Genomic DNA, 14,224 nt, shown 5'->3' with positions numbered 1-14,224 from the left:
TGGTAGGCTGAGGGTGTATGAGTTTATGGTCGGCCTGGACTACATAGCGAGTTACAGGCCAGCCTGAACGATACAAGATCCTATCTCAGAAACACAGAAAAACAGGTTTTACTCGAGAAAGATGAAATACTTGAGATTATGACTTTCCTAGAAGAATGAATGATTTTAATGGCAGCTACATATTTCAGCTATGTACGGCTGCCTTTATAAGGCAGAGTCACAAGGCTGCTGTGATGACTAGTCATGTCAGCCTGACTGGACCTGGAATCAACTAAGAGCCAGGCCATCTTGGGGTTGGGTCTGTGAGGGCATTTCTACAAGAATTAGCTGAGGGGAGAGAAGACACCTGGCCCAAAGGGCCCAGGGGAATCAGAGCTGTCTGCTTGCCCATCTTCACTACTGGCTGGACTGTGTGCACCTGCTCTGTGACTGCAACTATCTTTCACTGATGTCACAGTCCAGCTTCTCTGAGTGGAGTGAAGACGGGCAGAGCCTCAGGGACCTTTCACATCTTCAGCACCAACTCAGACAACTGTGAGGCACCCATCTTGGCAACCAGAGCTCCAGGTTCCCAGCCTCTGCAGCGGACAGACAGCACAGCTGAAATTTCCCAGCCCCTGTCAGTTGCAGGCATTCTAGCAACTCTTTAACACTGTGCGTCAATCACACACTCTGTCGGGTCTGTGTCTGCAGGGCACCCTGACTGAACAGGTGGCTTCTCCAGTCCCTCTTCAACACTCACTTCAGGGAGGCCCCGCCTTTTACGGTGCTGCTTCTTCCTTCCACCCGTACAATTCAAAACCTCATCTCAACACAGTTATTACCCTGATCATGAAGATGATTTTACAAGTGCATACATCTCAAAACTTACTGACTGGCATATTTTAAACATGCACAGACTAATTTATGAAGGAGAAAACCCTTAGACTATATGCTAAACAAAAAGAGAACCCCTGAGGGGAAAGGAGGCTTCCACCTTTAAAACAGGCTCGATGGCTTCCCCGCCTCGGTGCCTGCACTTATTCCCACTGCACCAGCACCAGCCACTGGAACAATTGATTCGCTCATCTTCCTTAGGCTTGTATTTACATTTTGCCAAGTTAGTAATTTTAAAATCCTGATTAATTTGCTTTTCTTTGATTACTGGCAAGAAGACCATCATTTGAAGAATGTTTGCCAACTAGTATGTTTGTCAATTTTTTTTCTTTTGACATTTGTCTATGCCAAAAGGCACAGAACTAGTTCCCCCAGACTGCCTGCCCTAGTCAGTAAGACCACTGCTTCTCTGTTTCTCTACAGAACTGTATTTCTTTTCTTTTCATCAGTGCTGGGATGGAAAAGAAAGCCTTCTGCAGGCTCGGAAAGCACTACAGTGCTGCCTATAGTTTTAAACAGTTTACACTAGTTAAGACGGATGGTTGAAAGCCCAGCAGGTAAGCAAGAGCTGACATTTGTTGCTCTTAGTAACACTGCCACTGAGAATCAGTATGACTTTATCACACGGAACATCAAACAGCAATGCTAATGCAAACCTAAAAACAACAAAGTCAGAAATAAAATAAAAGCACCACCAATTTTAGTATGTATCAAAGCTATGAGGTACAACAGTCTCTCTCTCCTCCCTCCCTCCCTTCCCTCCTCTCCCCTGCCCTCTCCCCCCTCTCTGAAGACCTATAGTGAATTTTCAGAGTTGTAAGCACAGTGATTATAATCCATTTAGGATTTAAAACATTATCTCCCAAAGATCCCTTATGCCCATTTTCAGCCAGCCCCTTCTCATGTTTACCCCAGACAATCATTTGGGGTTGCTCTTTCTGAAGCCACCATAGATGCAAATTTTGGCTTCTTTAATATATAATATGTATATGCATATATATAGAGGGAGAGAGAGAGGGAGAGAGACAGAGAGGGGGGAATGTGTGTGTGTGCTTTGTTTTGCAGTGATAGAATCAATCAATCTCAGGGTAAGTACTTTACCACTGAGAGACACTACACCCCAGCCAATATATTTTTAGGACTCATCCCTGTTCTAGGATTCCATTACTGCTGCTGCTGCTGCTCAATTAATTAATGTGTGAGTGTGTGAGACAGTCTTGCTATGTAGCCTTGGCTGGCCTAGCACTCACAGAGACCCGCCTGCCGCTGCCTTCTGGGTGCTAGGATTAAAGATGTGGGCCACCACACTCAGTGTCATTGTTTCTAAGTATCAAGTAGCATTCCTAAGCACACTCACACTTCTTTACACACTTACCAGTGGATAGTCATCTGGACCTTCTCCGCCCGTCCCATTTCTGTCTTTTGATGATGCCTTACTTCCCTAATGTCCAGTGAGACTGAGTGTCTTAGTGCATGCCAGCCACAGGGATCTTCTCTGATGAAATGTCCACTGAAATCTCTTCTATTTAAAGTGGGATATTATGATTTGTTTTCTTTTCTTTTCCAGGAGTGGGCTATGTCTTTAATCCCAGCACTTGGGAGGCAGAGATAAGCAGATCTCTGTGAGTTCAAAGCCAGGCCAGGGATGCATGAGACACTGTCTCCAAGATCCTTACTCTGACCAGGTTGGTCTCAAGCTCCTGGGCTCCAGTGCTCCTCCTATTTCTCTACAAATTTCAATTACCTAACACGTGTCTCTCCTGAAAACCATGGTAGCAAACTAAAAACGTAAAGCCCAGCCAAATAAACAAAGGGTAAGATGCTCGTCCCCAAGTCAGATGTATGATTCTCCTCACCCAGTGAAACTGTGAGGCTTACAGTACTCCATCCCTGTGAACTTCTGTGTTAAAGAACCACACCAAAGATACATGCTGTGAAATCGGGCCAGGTGAGGGAAACTGCTTTCCCACTGAGATCTGAGATGGAATAGTAAGAGACTGAATTAGATAGGAGGAGGCAGCAGTCACCCATTCACACATGACTCTTGTGTAGCCAAGGCTCAGTGTCCTTTGCACTTAGCCCATTAACTAAAGCAGTACAGTTTCAAGGTGACAGATTCTTCCTCCTCCTCCTCCTTCACAGAAATGTGTCCCCCATTTTCATAAATTGTATTAAAACTACAATCCTTGGGCTTTAATTTTCAGTAATACTAATTTTTAAATACTGCTGTAAGAAACACCTGCTGTTGTGGCAGAATAAAAATAACCCACAAGCTCTATGTACTAGGACTGGCACACTCGTGCCTGAGCCAGCTTGATGCCACAGTCAGGAATCTGGAGAAAGGAAAATTTACACCAGGGTTTTCACATGAGTAATGTTTCTTCTACACACATCAAAATCGTTTCACTTAGAGTCCCAAATGACACTGACTGGGGCTGTCAACTTCCAGTATCATTAGGGAACACATGTACCGACGGTTAGGAAATCTTTCATGAATAGGGCAGACACTTCAGATCAAATATGGGGTATCAAAGATCCCCTGGATGTTAGAGTTGATAAAAATCACTCAGCGGGTCTGAATAAGGCAGTGGAACAGAGGTGTGGGGGTGGGGAGAGCTAAAGACAGGTAGGCCTGGCCTCACCTCTCACCTATGCAGAGGGTAAACAAGGTGACTCACTTAGAGATTTGAACTTGGCACTGACCAGCATTCCTTAGCTGTGCAACTGTGACATCTTTCATGGGCTGCAGTCTTTGGCTCGACAGACTGTACACAGCTCTCCCATGCAGGCTTTCCTCCATCTCTGATGCACAGCACTTCAAGAGAACAGGAAAGGGACTGGGGACAATAAGCTTTGCAAGAGAAACCAATGAGAATTCTGAACATATCTAAAGGCTGAATTCAGAAATCAATGTGTCTTACACTAATGTAAGATTCATTCAGAAAAATCACAATTTAGAAAATAAAAATTATTCGGCCTTAGGATTTACCAAATCAAAGTTCTGCCATCCAAGGCCAAATAGGCAGGCACATGGGGGCTATTTAACAACTCTATCTAGGGACATGGAATACAGCTTAGTGGGAAGGACCCTGCTTGGCATGCACAAGACTCTCTGTTGGGTTCTCAGAACCACAAACATGAGTGAATGAACAAGTACATGTGAAATTTTTGACATGTACTAAAGAGCCAATAAAATTATTTCAATGAATTATGGCAACATCCCTTAAAAATCCTCTTACTAAATGAACAATAATAAGCTTAATATATATGCTAGCCAGATAGCTCAGGTTGCCCAGAGTGAGTCCTCCCTTGGAATGTGCTCATGTTTTCAGTGGGCTTGTTTCTAAAGATAGTCATCCAATGTGTTGACATAACAGATACTATTGTTACTATTTATTAAACCTCAAATGTTAATGTCTGTGAGAAATATCACGTGTTGTTCTTTCTCGATTTTATTTCAGGGCATTTACTGGCAGTGTGAGGGACCCATGGAAAAAGAACTACCCATTCTCCCAGGTACCCATACAAAAAGTGATGATAAAGGATCTCCATGACGTCCACTGAGACAGACTCACCACCCTTCTATTGCTCCCTCCAACCAGGCTGACAGTGAAACTCAGTCACTGCCTTAAAGGCTAAAACCTAGGCAGAAGCAGCATCTCTAAAGAAACACATGACTCATAATTGAAAATATTTGTTTATTTATTAGCATTCTACACAGAGAAACTACTCTATTAACTAACTATAACGCTGATCCCTGAAAATATAGTTTTAAAGATTTGTTTTTATTAATGTGTCTGTGTGAGCATGTGCCACGTGTGTCCAAGTGGCTGTGGAGGTCAGAAGAGGGCATCAGATGCCTTGAAGTTGGAGTTCCTGGAGGCTGTGAGCAGCCCTATATGAGTGCTGGAAACAGAGCAAAGTGCTCTTAACTGTTGCTTTGTCTCTTCAGGCCCTGGAAATTTCACCTTAATATTTACAAAATACCATAGAGATGGTAGGGATTACAAAGATGAATAGGTTATTCAAGTAACTCAAGCCTAATAAAGAAATGATTAGCATAACAAGGGTTTCTGCTCCAATGTACAACCAGTTAAAGACTTAATAGATGTTAAGTGCAATGATGGCTAAGCTTCTCCTCACCTGACTGTGTAAAAGAAAAACAATTTCACCTATTTTAAAGTTTTCTCAAGTAATGTGGCAGGTACACCTATAATCCCAGCACTCAGGAGGTTGAGGCAGAACAATAGTGACCTTGTCTTAAGAAAAATCACAACAAATAAAAAGCTCCCTCATTCTATTCTAAAGGAGTAAAAAAGGGAAAAGTTTATTTTGTTTTTAAATCTTTTGTCTTTGTTAAACAAGAACCTATTGTTCCTTAATTTATGGAAGCTACATTTGTCTAATAAAATGTTGTAATCTATAAAAACACCCAACAAAAACTACTAATGTAGCTATACTGTAATATTTTTGTGATATCCCAGACTTGTTCCTTTGCAACTTTGAAAATATTTGCGTTTTCTTCCTTTTGGTCAATAGTCCATGTCCATAAAGTTTAAAGTGTATCTTGGGATGCTATGTAAGCTGACGGCTAGTTTCTTATGATATGATGCCCAGAAAACTTGCTTCATTGATAGTATTCACTGTGAGTAATAGCAAAATCCACACTCACGTGGCCCAATGCACGTCTGGGTTTTGCTGTCATCCAAATGTCTACCCCAGGACAGAATATCACACAATAAGCTCTCTTGCCCCAACCACATCTACCAAGGATGCACTGTATTTAACGGGACATTTCAACATGGCTTCTTGGGGACTTAAAGCCTTCCAGGCACACCCTACAAAGAGCAGCAGCCACAGGCCTCACCTCTTAGACTTCCCTCCTTCTGACAACCCGCACCAGCCCTGTGTGCTGCGTCCTGAGAATGCTTAGCATCTTTTAGCCCCACTCCATCACTCTGAAACCCAGGCCACCTCTCTCTCACAGCCAGTCACACTGCCCATGATGTGAACACTGCATCTGTTCCAGGGAAGCTCCCCATTAACTACTGTTCATGCCAAGTTCACCAACAACCACCCATAGTTTCCAAGCAGGCAAACAATGAGGGCTCCACCCAATACTGCCCCTGTTAAGCCTCACTACCAACACAAACCAACAAAAAACTAACACAAAACTCACTAACAACACAAAAGTTAGGTCCCAGTGCTCATTTAAGCTATTAAGTACACTGAGTCCCCTTATGACTCAGCCCTGGTGTTCCCCAAACTTGGTTTGCCCAGTGTCTCCTTATAGAGCTATCACTTTCAGCCAAGGAAGTTCCATCTTTTAGGACCAAGACTTTTCAAGCCAAGTTGGTGTGTCCACACCATCATCACCCCATCAGGCCACTGTCTATTCTGACTGATGGGCACACCCTTAGCATTTCCCAAGGGCAGTTCCCTTGAACTACAAGTTAGTCTGGAGGGAAATTGTACTTGGTGGTCATGGAAGACTAGCAAATACTGGCCTGGATTTCTCTAAGCATCTATTTGAAACTCACCCTTAGAAAGAGGATATGGCCTAAGTAGCAACCATAGATTTTTGGCAAATTCCTGTGTGTGTGTGTGTGTGGCTTCTTCTAAACCCTTTTTGAGTGTTCTCTCTTTATATACCATCACCAGCAGGTCAACTCTAAAAGTCCAGGAGAAGTTCCTTGGTTCACGGCAGCTGGGCACCCAGAAGGCAGGAGAGGGGAATAAGAAGAAGCTCTGGCATTAGAGGACCTGAGGCACATACCAAGGCTGACTGACAGCCAGTAACTCGATTAATCTATACCAGGTAAGGTTTTCACATGTGTATGTGACCAGAACACCCATACTTTATTAGCTAACACGAAGAAAATTCTCAGAAAGCATTCTGTCAATACCAGTAGCAGGATGGGTGAAACACGGTGCAAAGGAGTTGAGATTGAGAGACCATTTTAAAAGCCACACACACTACTGCTATTTCATTTCTACACGTGAGGGCTTTGCGGTGCACTGGGTTTGAATTCTGCCTTCTCCTACAAACTGTAGGTTACTGTGGAAACTCTGTCCTCCTCTGCTTTCCATCTGCTCGCCTTTGAAATGGGAGCAGTAAAGGCAACCACTTTAAAGAGTATTGTTAAGTAATGCGGTCTTGACATGGAACCACCATGAACACTTGCTTTACATTTTTGAAGACTTTGCTTAAATGGAGATCTGACTGACAGAACCCTGACCACCTCCCCTGCCTCATAACTATCCTCAGTGACTCTGGCTCTTAGAACCACCCTCTGACAAGAGAAACTTTGCTCCAAGTATCAGCCTCCAGCCTCCTTCATTAAGAACAAAGCTTACTAAGCCTGTTCCTTGCACTCTCCCTTTTTCTTAGTGTTTCACGTTTCATATGGACTGTGGGAAAGCAGCCTGTGATCTGAGGGTTACTCCTGCACCCCTCCCACAGCTTCTGAGCAACTCTGCACTGACCTCATCTCAGCTCCCACCTGCAGATCTAGCTTAACTCCCCCCTGCTGTTTTAACTTGGATTCTCCTCCTTAGTTCAGAGACTAATTAAAAAGAAATGATCTTTGGGAATAAAAAGTACACAAGCAAGTGAGTTTTGCTATGGAAGTTTTCTGGCTTCTGAGAATAATCTGACTGGATGCTTGCATACTGTGGGCCCACAGCCCCAGCCTTCTAAAGAGGAAGCATGACTATATGAAGAATATTCTCTACCAGCAGGTGTAAAGAAGGAAGACAGAGAACGTATTTAGACTGAGAAATGAGGCATCTGTTTGGGCGTTTGAAGGCTCCTGGGGGATCATTTATTATACAAAAAGGTGATGGCTACAAGGAATGCTATCAGCTTCAATGACAGTGAACTGACAACTATTAAAAATTTGCTGTGGCAGAAAGGGTTCTGAAGAGGCAGAATGGAAAGTAACCAACACAGCCTGTCCTCTGGGGATCCCATCTCCCAGAGGACTCCCCAGCCTGAGACAATGCATGGCCAGGTGAGCTCATGTGTTTGTCACAGGAAAGATGCGTTACAACAAAAAGGAAAAGGGGGAGGGCCTGGCGACAACTCCATGTTCTAATTCTTAGAGAAATTATTTCAATTCACTGGCCTGCATGGCATGTATTTCAGAAGCCACATACTTACCCATTCTTAATCACAACTGTGTCACGGCTGGGACTCGAGAGCCACAAGATTTACATGAGCAAGAAGGCTGCTTTCACAAGGCTGATCCTGTTGCGGTGTGCAGCTGTGGAAGGCGGGCTCAGGAGAGTGTGCACACTGTCTGAGCTGCCTCAGGGATGTTTCATGGCTGGGTGCCCAGATTGTCTAGCTCTGCACACAGCTCTGTAGTGTTTTGAGGGCTACACGGGAGGAATGCATTCTTAAATTAACAAACAGTTCTCCATCTCTGCACAGTTTCTTCATTCTCTGGAAGCATCTGAGGTCAAGGAGTCACTTTAATGCAATGTCAAAAATGGCACTAAGTGTATGGAGCTGCACAGCACCTTCAACGTGTAAACCCATGTCATATCAAAGTGGAGGGTGGAAAATAAGCCACACACGCTGGACAGAGGTCATGTCTGTGTGTCACATCACGCACATGCATTCTCTGCAAAGTTAATCATTTCTGGCAAGTGATCTTCATATATTTTTAAGTAATTATATTTTTTGAAAAATTGTGTATAACCTGAAAAATTATCAATAGGAATGCATTTATGGGTTAAAAGTCTATCTTTAAAAGGTATATTATGTTGTAAGAAGCACTCTCCTCACAACAACACAAGTATTTAAAAGCTGATTTGTAAAAATTTAATTTGCATAATCAAACTGGCTTTAAAAAAGTAAACCTGTAAAATATCTACTCCCAAAGACTGACTAGCTCACAAATGATGTTCCACTCTCCCTACTCAAAGCTATGGTGTTCAAACAAGTGATTAAGATGTTAAGTACTGTTAAGTCCCCTTTACTGAAGCCACTTATCCTGACAGAGGACTTTATCACCTGCTCATCTCTCAAGCTCACCTACACTCACAGCAAGGCCCTCTGAAAGAAAGCTTGAATGGAGGTAAAAGCCTATCTGACAGCCAAAGGAAACCAAACAAACTGGCTTTTCTTAGCTCGTCTGGAACCTTCCAAGCCCTGCCTGATGGGGACTCTGCCTTTCGCTCCCTCCACCCACACCTTTGGGGCTTCAAGGACTGCTGTAAATCTGCCTCCTCATCTCCTCTTCATGCTCTCCTCAAACTAAGTTTTCTTTGCTAGCTTCAACCTGAAATCACCATTGTCTCAGGTGCCATTTGTATACTTCAGGTTCGCCTTCGACTTGCAACCGATTTCCTTTCTTGTAAGATCTTCTCAAATATCACCTTTGCACAGTAAGCCTTCACTGAGTCGTAAATAGTCATCACACACACACACACACACACACACACACACACACCCTCCCTCCCTCCCTGGATCAAATTCATACTGGAGAAGGTGGTAGTCTACAAAACAACTCTTCACCCTCAACACATTAGGTTGTAATGGAGCTATTTATGATGCCAAAGATACTTAACACACTCAAATCAAATCACAAAAAAGTAATTTTACTAATCTCACCACCCCATGTCAACTCGGGTCCAGTAAGAGTAAGTTCACAGACAGGACCTCCTTCTCCCCAGCGGGTGGATGTGAATAGGGGAGAGTTATACATTCAATTCTTGCAGAAAGAAGCTCCCTTCAATGAAGAAAAAGCTGCCCTTCATCCCACACCGTCTTCCTCCTGGGCTTACTTCTAGGTAAACAGTATTTGGAAAAGCACACTATTACCTCAGTAAAAACCCACTACTTAACTAAAAAGAAGGCAGTAATGAGGAGTGGTTTCCTTTAAAGTTTCAAATAGTCTCCAAATGGCTTGGTTACTTTTTAGCCAATGATGTCAAATGAAACAATGCACCTTACTCCAGCATAACTAGTACTCCAAAATGCCAGGTCAATTAAGCATAAATATAAAGCCCATTACAAAATATTCCTTTTATTAAAGTATATCTGCCACTTGTGACAACACAACACTAAACAAAGAGGAAGACCAGCATTTACAAGAGTCCCACCAACATATTTAAAAGCTAGAATCCCCAGTGGAATTAAGATGTGTTGCTTGCTAATCTCAGGGTCTGAGCTTTAATTTGACACCTTACTAGCATATGAGAGGTCACTGAGATGGCTTTGGACAATTCATAGTTTTAAAATCATATGTATAGGATAAATACATTTAACTATTGCTTTCTGAACTATTAACTTCTCATTATTCAAAATATGAAAGAAAAACAGACTCTTAAGAATCTCTGGGGAGGGGTTGTCATAGTGCTCTCTGTGCAGCCCCCACTGTCCTAGAACTCTGTAGACCTGGCTGGCCTCAAATTCATTGAGATCGACTTGCCTCTGCCTCCCTATTGCTGGTATTAAAAGCTGACTCCTAAGAATCTTACGAGAATGAAAATATTAAAATATTTCGGTAGAAGAAAAAAATCATTTCAGTACCGGTAAAGTTCCAACTACTCAGACCTCCCACGAAAAATAAAATCAATTAAGTCAATATAACAGAACCCTGCATTTTTAAAGCCTCACTATGTATAATTTTCCTCAATAAAAGCATCTTAGTGGGTGCCACACTGAGTGTCAAAAGCAAGGCTCACCTCTTGCGGAAAAATGTAATTTTCTTTAAGGTGTCTTGCAGCCAAGTTCAACTGGCTCGGGCTGTCCTATCTAACTAATTTCGTTGGGAGGGAAGTCTGCAATCCAGGAATACAACTGTCAGCACCCCACACAGTTCAAACTGTCCTCTGAACTCACTAGAGTCACGTTTTCGACGTTCTCAACCCTTCATATAGCTATTCCAGCACAAAGACAGGAAGTTGCATAAAATAGCACCGTATACCACCAGATGCCATTCAGAGATGTGGTCATGAACCGGCTAGCTATGTTGTTTCAAGCCGGTCAATGTGCACACCAGATACCCAGAAAACAACCTCTACCACCCAGAAGCTGGGCCACACAATGGCGAAAACCAACCAGGGCACTCCGACGTGCAACTCCTTCAAGATGCCCAAGTTGGTCATCAAAGGAGCACCATTTTGAGTTTTGAATCTGCGCTTCATACCCAGAAAGCCAACGAGCAGACCACTCAAAAGGGAGGTTTCATCTGGAGATGGCAAAGGTTGGAGACAACTCAACTAATTACATACGGAGGCATCAGCGCTGTCAGATGTCTCGGAACGCCGTAGGTGCAGCCGAGCCCCGCCGGCTCCTCCTCCCAGGGCTCCGGCACAGCACCCCAGCAGCATCCTTCATCAGGATTCCTCCAGCTACGCGCAGCGCGCGCGCCAACCGTCCCCTTGCCCGGCCAACGCACAGGGGGGTGGGGTGGGGGACAGCTTGACGTCCACATCTGCAGGTTTTAACTGCTGCGGATGCATTTCGCTACATCGCACCTACTTGAAGGCGCGGACCAAGCATCCCTAAAAGCAGAGGCGGCGTCGGGGCGCTCGCGTTTCGTTATCGGTTAACGGGGCCCGGGTGGCGGCGGCGGCGCGTCTTCCTCGCACGCAGCACTCGGTCCGCAGTCCGCTTGCAACACCGTTACATATAAATCCACCGCCTTTCACAACCGCAGGGGGCCCTCGGGGTCGCGAACGGCTTGCTAAACAACGCCACACTGCGGATCGGTGTGTGCCACCCTTCCGAAACGCACGGTCTGCGGGGGACCGTGCAAGGAGACCGAGTCTCATCCACTGCGTTAGTTTAGAGAGAGAGAGAGAGAGGGAGGGAGAGGGAGCGAGCGGGGGCGGGGGATGGGAGAGGGGAAACGGCTAAGCGTCCGACCCCTGGGTCCCCATCCCGGTGCCGCAAGCCCGGCCCGGCGCTCACAGCCCGCGCCACTCCTCCCGCCCGTCAACCCCGGCCGGCGTCGCACGCGGGTCGCTCGGGGGACCGCCGCGCTCCGGCTCGGCCGAACAAAGGGCCCGAAGACCTCCGGGCGCAGCGGCGGCGGCGGCGCGCTCACCTGGGCTCCGTCCCCGGCGGCGGCTCCGCGGGGCTCCGGCGGCGCGGGCCTGGCGGTGGCGAGGTCGCTCTCGGCCGCCCCGGGCCCTCGGAGGCGCTCCGGCGGTGGGGGCCCGCTCAGCGCCGACGCCGCGGGATCGAGACCCGGCGCGGGCGGCGGGTGGGCGGCGGCACGTCCCGGCAGGTCCAGGTCCAGTGCCCGCGACGCCGCGACGCGCCCCGCTCCTCAGTCTCTGCGGGCCGCGTCTCGGACGCAGCCCGGGTAGGAGGCGGCAACGGCGGCGGGCGGCTGGGCGCGGGGCCGCTCCGCTCCGCTCCCTCCGCCTCGGGCTCGGGCTCGGGCTCCGGCTCGGGCTCGGGCTCCGGCTCCGGCTCGGGCTCCGGCTCCGGCTCGGGCGGGCCCGCGGTGGCGGCGGCGGGAGCGCGACGGCGCGAGGACGGCCTGTCACGGGGACGGCCGGGGCGGCCCGGCGGCTCTCAGGGCTGCGCGGCGACGCGGTCGGCGACGGCGGCTGAGGCTCCCGGGGCCGTCGCGCTGAGGTGCGGAGCTGCCACCGCGGCCATCTTGTTGCTCTAACTGACAAGAACCCCCCCTTCCCCCGCTCCAGCCAGACGCGGCGCTCGCGCCCCCGGCCCCGCCCCGCGTGGGCCTCCAACAGGAAGTAGTACCGGCCCCCCTGGCACGTGACTCCCACCGCATCTGCATACCGGAGGGCGATCTGGCCAATCAGCTCCCTGATCCTGAGCTCCGCCTCCGGGCACCACTCCCGAGCCCATTGGTTCGTCCCGGAAAGACCACGCCTCCTCCTTCTCCCTTAATACCCGCCCGCGCTGTGGTCGCCCAGACCGCGCGGGGGAGCGCGCGCGGGGGTGGGGGTCGCGCGCCTCCGGTCGCGCGCCTTTCCCCGGAGCTGGCTGTCCTTCCCGGTCAGTGCGGAGAGCCTCGCGCAGTGCTTTCCCGTGACTTCTCTGGCCTCCACGTTTCTGGGCACTGTGGCTCCGCGTTAGCGTGCACCGAAGGGGCGCAGAGTCGGTTCCGCGCGGTCGCAGGGCTCTCTGGGTTTACGCCCCCACGGCGACCCGACTCTGCGCGACGTTTTCGCCCGGCGGCGCTGGCCCTCTGCGCAGCGGCGCGTGTCCTGCCCGTGCCGTGCACACGCCCTGCACCTCCCCACGGTGCATACACGTACGTGCGCGGGCCGCGGCCTAGAAGCTCACTGCGCGCTCCTGGCAGCTGCCTCCTGCCCCCCTCCTTCGCTCAGCGGCTCCCCGGGGAGCGCCCCGCTGCCAGCCAAACAATCCCGGCTGCGAAACAGCCCCCCGGGGAGGCCTGCTTTCCGAGCAGCTCCCGCACCCCACCCCGCCGCGCAAGCAGCCTACACACCCGGAGGCCCTAGGCTCCCGCTACTACACACCCCGCATTTCCTTCCTGGCTCTCGGTAGCCCGCCGCGGTCCTCCATTCTCTGGCTCCTCCTCGGTATACATAATAATCCGTGGTGGTCAAGGTCCGGCGCAGTGTGCGCTCCGAAGAGTCACCTTTCAAGTTTCAGTTCAAGCCACGAGAAGATTTTGAAAGCTCCGATTTTTCTCTATTTTTATGGAAGGTCGTGGAAGGAGGCTTATTCCTCTTCACCGCCCCCCACCCCTTGCTGCTCTGGAAAATCGGCGATGCTTCTGAAAGTTGTTGGTGCTGTAAGAGGCCATTCCCTGTCTATGTGTCCCCGCCTGCCAGGAGAGACAACGCTCTGGTACCTTCGCGATGCAGTTTCACTGCCGCCAGTGTCATGCTTTGGAATGTTTGTGGATGAAAGGGACACAACAAGACTCCCTGCTCTCGTTTCCCTTCAAGGTCCCATGAGCTCCCCACACTTTCTTTAAGCCCTCGGGTCGTCAGATTCACTTACTCTCCGAAGTCGGCTTCAAACGCCTGTTGTGTTGTGTATTTCCCAACCTGAAAACCCACATCCCTTAGAAAGATCTGACGGCAAACGTGGTTCACACAGTGACTTGTGCCTTTCTATTCAACGTTTTATTGACTTCAGTTTAAATCCTGACTGCTGAGAACCTGCATCTTTTGTGTTCCTCAAAAGTGCAGATACTATCACATGACCCAGGAAGGCGCACAAATAGCATCCTGCAGATACACAGCATGCCCTAGGTAGATTGCCAAATCCACGAGGAGCCCAGGATCTGGGTGACCAACACTGTAAACCCCGGTTATTGGAATATTGAGCCAAAATGGCATCATTTAGCATTTGTCCTTGACGTTGACTTTGTGATCATGA

The 14,224-nt window shown here is 48.2% G+C and overlaps 1 protein-coding gene across 1 annotated transcript in view; it reads right to left on the bottom strand.

The window, feature by feature from the left end:
• Tnrc6c (trinucleotide repeat containing adaptor 6C) overlaps window positions 1-12,016 on the bottom strand; it is a 108,572-nt gene extending 96,556 nt beyond the window's left edge. Inside the window, exon 1 of the mRNA XM_040750112.1 lies at window positions 11,940-12,016. The gene's annotated coding sequence lies outside the window, so the exon portion shown is untranslated. The remainder of the gene's footprint in view (window positions 1-11,939) is intronic.
• Window positions 12,017-14,224: the final 2,208 nt, after the last annotated feature.

Source organism: Mesocricetus auratus, unplaced genomic scaffold, assembly GCF_017639785.1.
Source record: "Mesocricetus auratus isolate SY011 unplaced genomic scaffold, BCM_Maur_2.0 Super-Scaffold_100007, whole genome shotgun sequence".
Taxonomy (NCBI): Eukaryota; Metazoa; Chordata; class Mammalia; order Rodentia; family Cricetidae; genus Mesocricetus; species Mesocricetus auratus.
The sequence above is the reverse complement of the archived record's forward strand: the minus strand, read 5'-3'. Positions and strand labels throughout refer to the sequence as shown.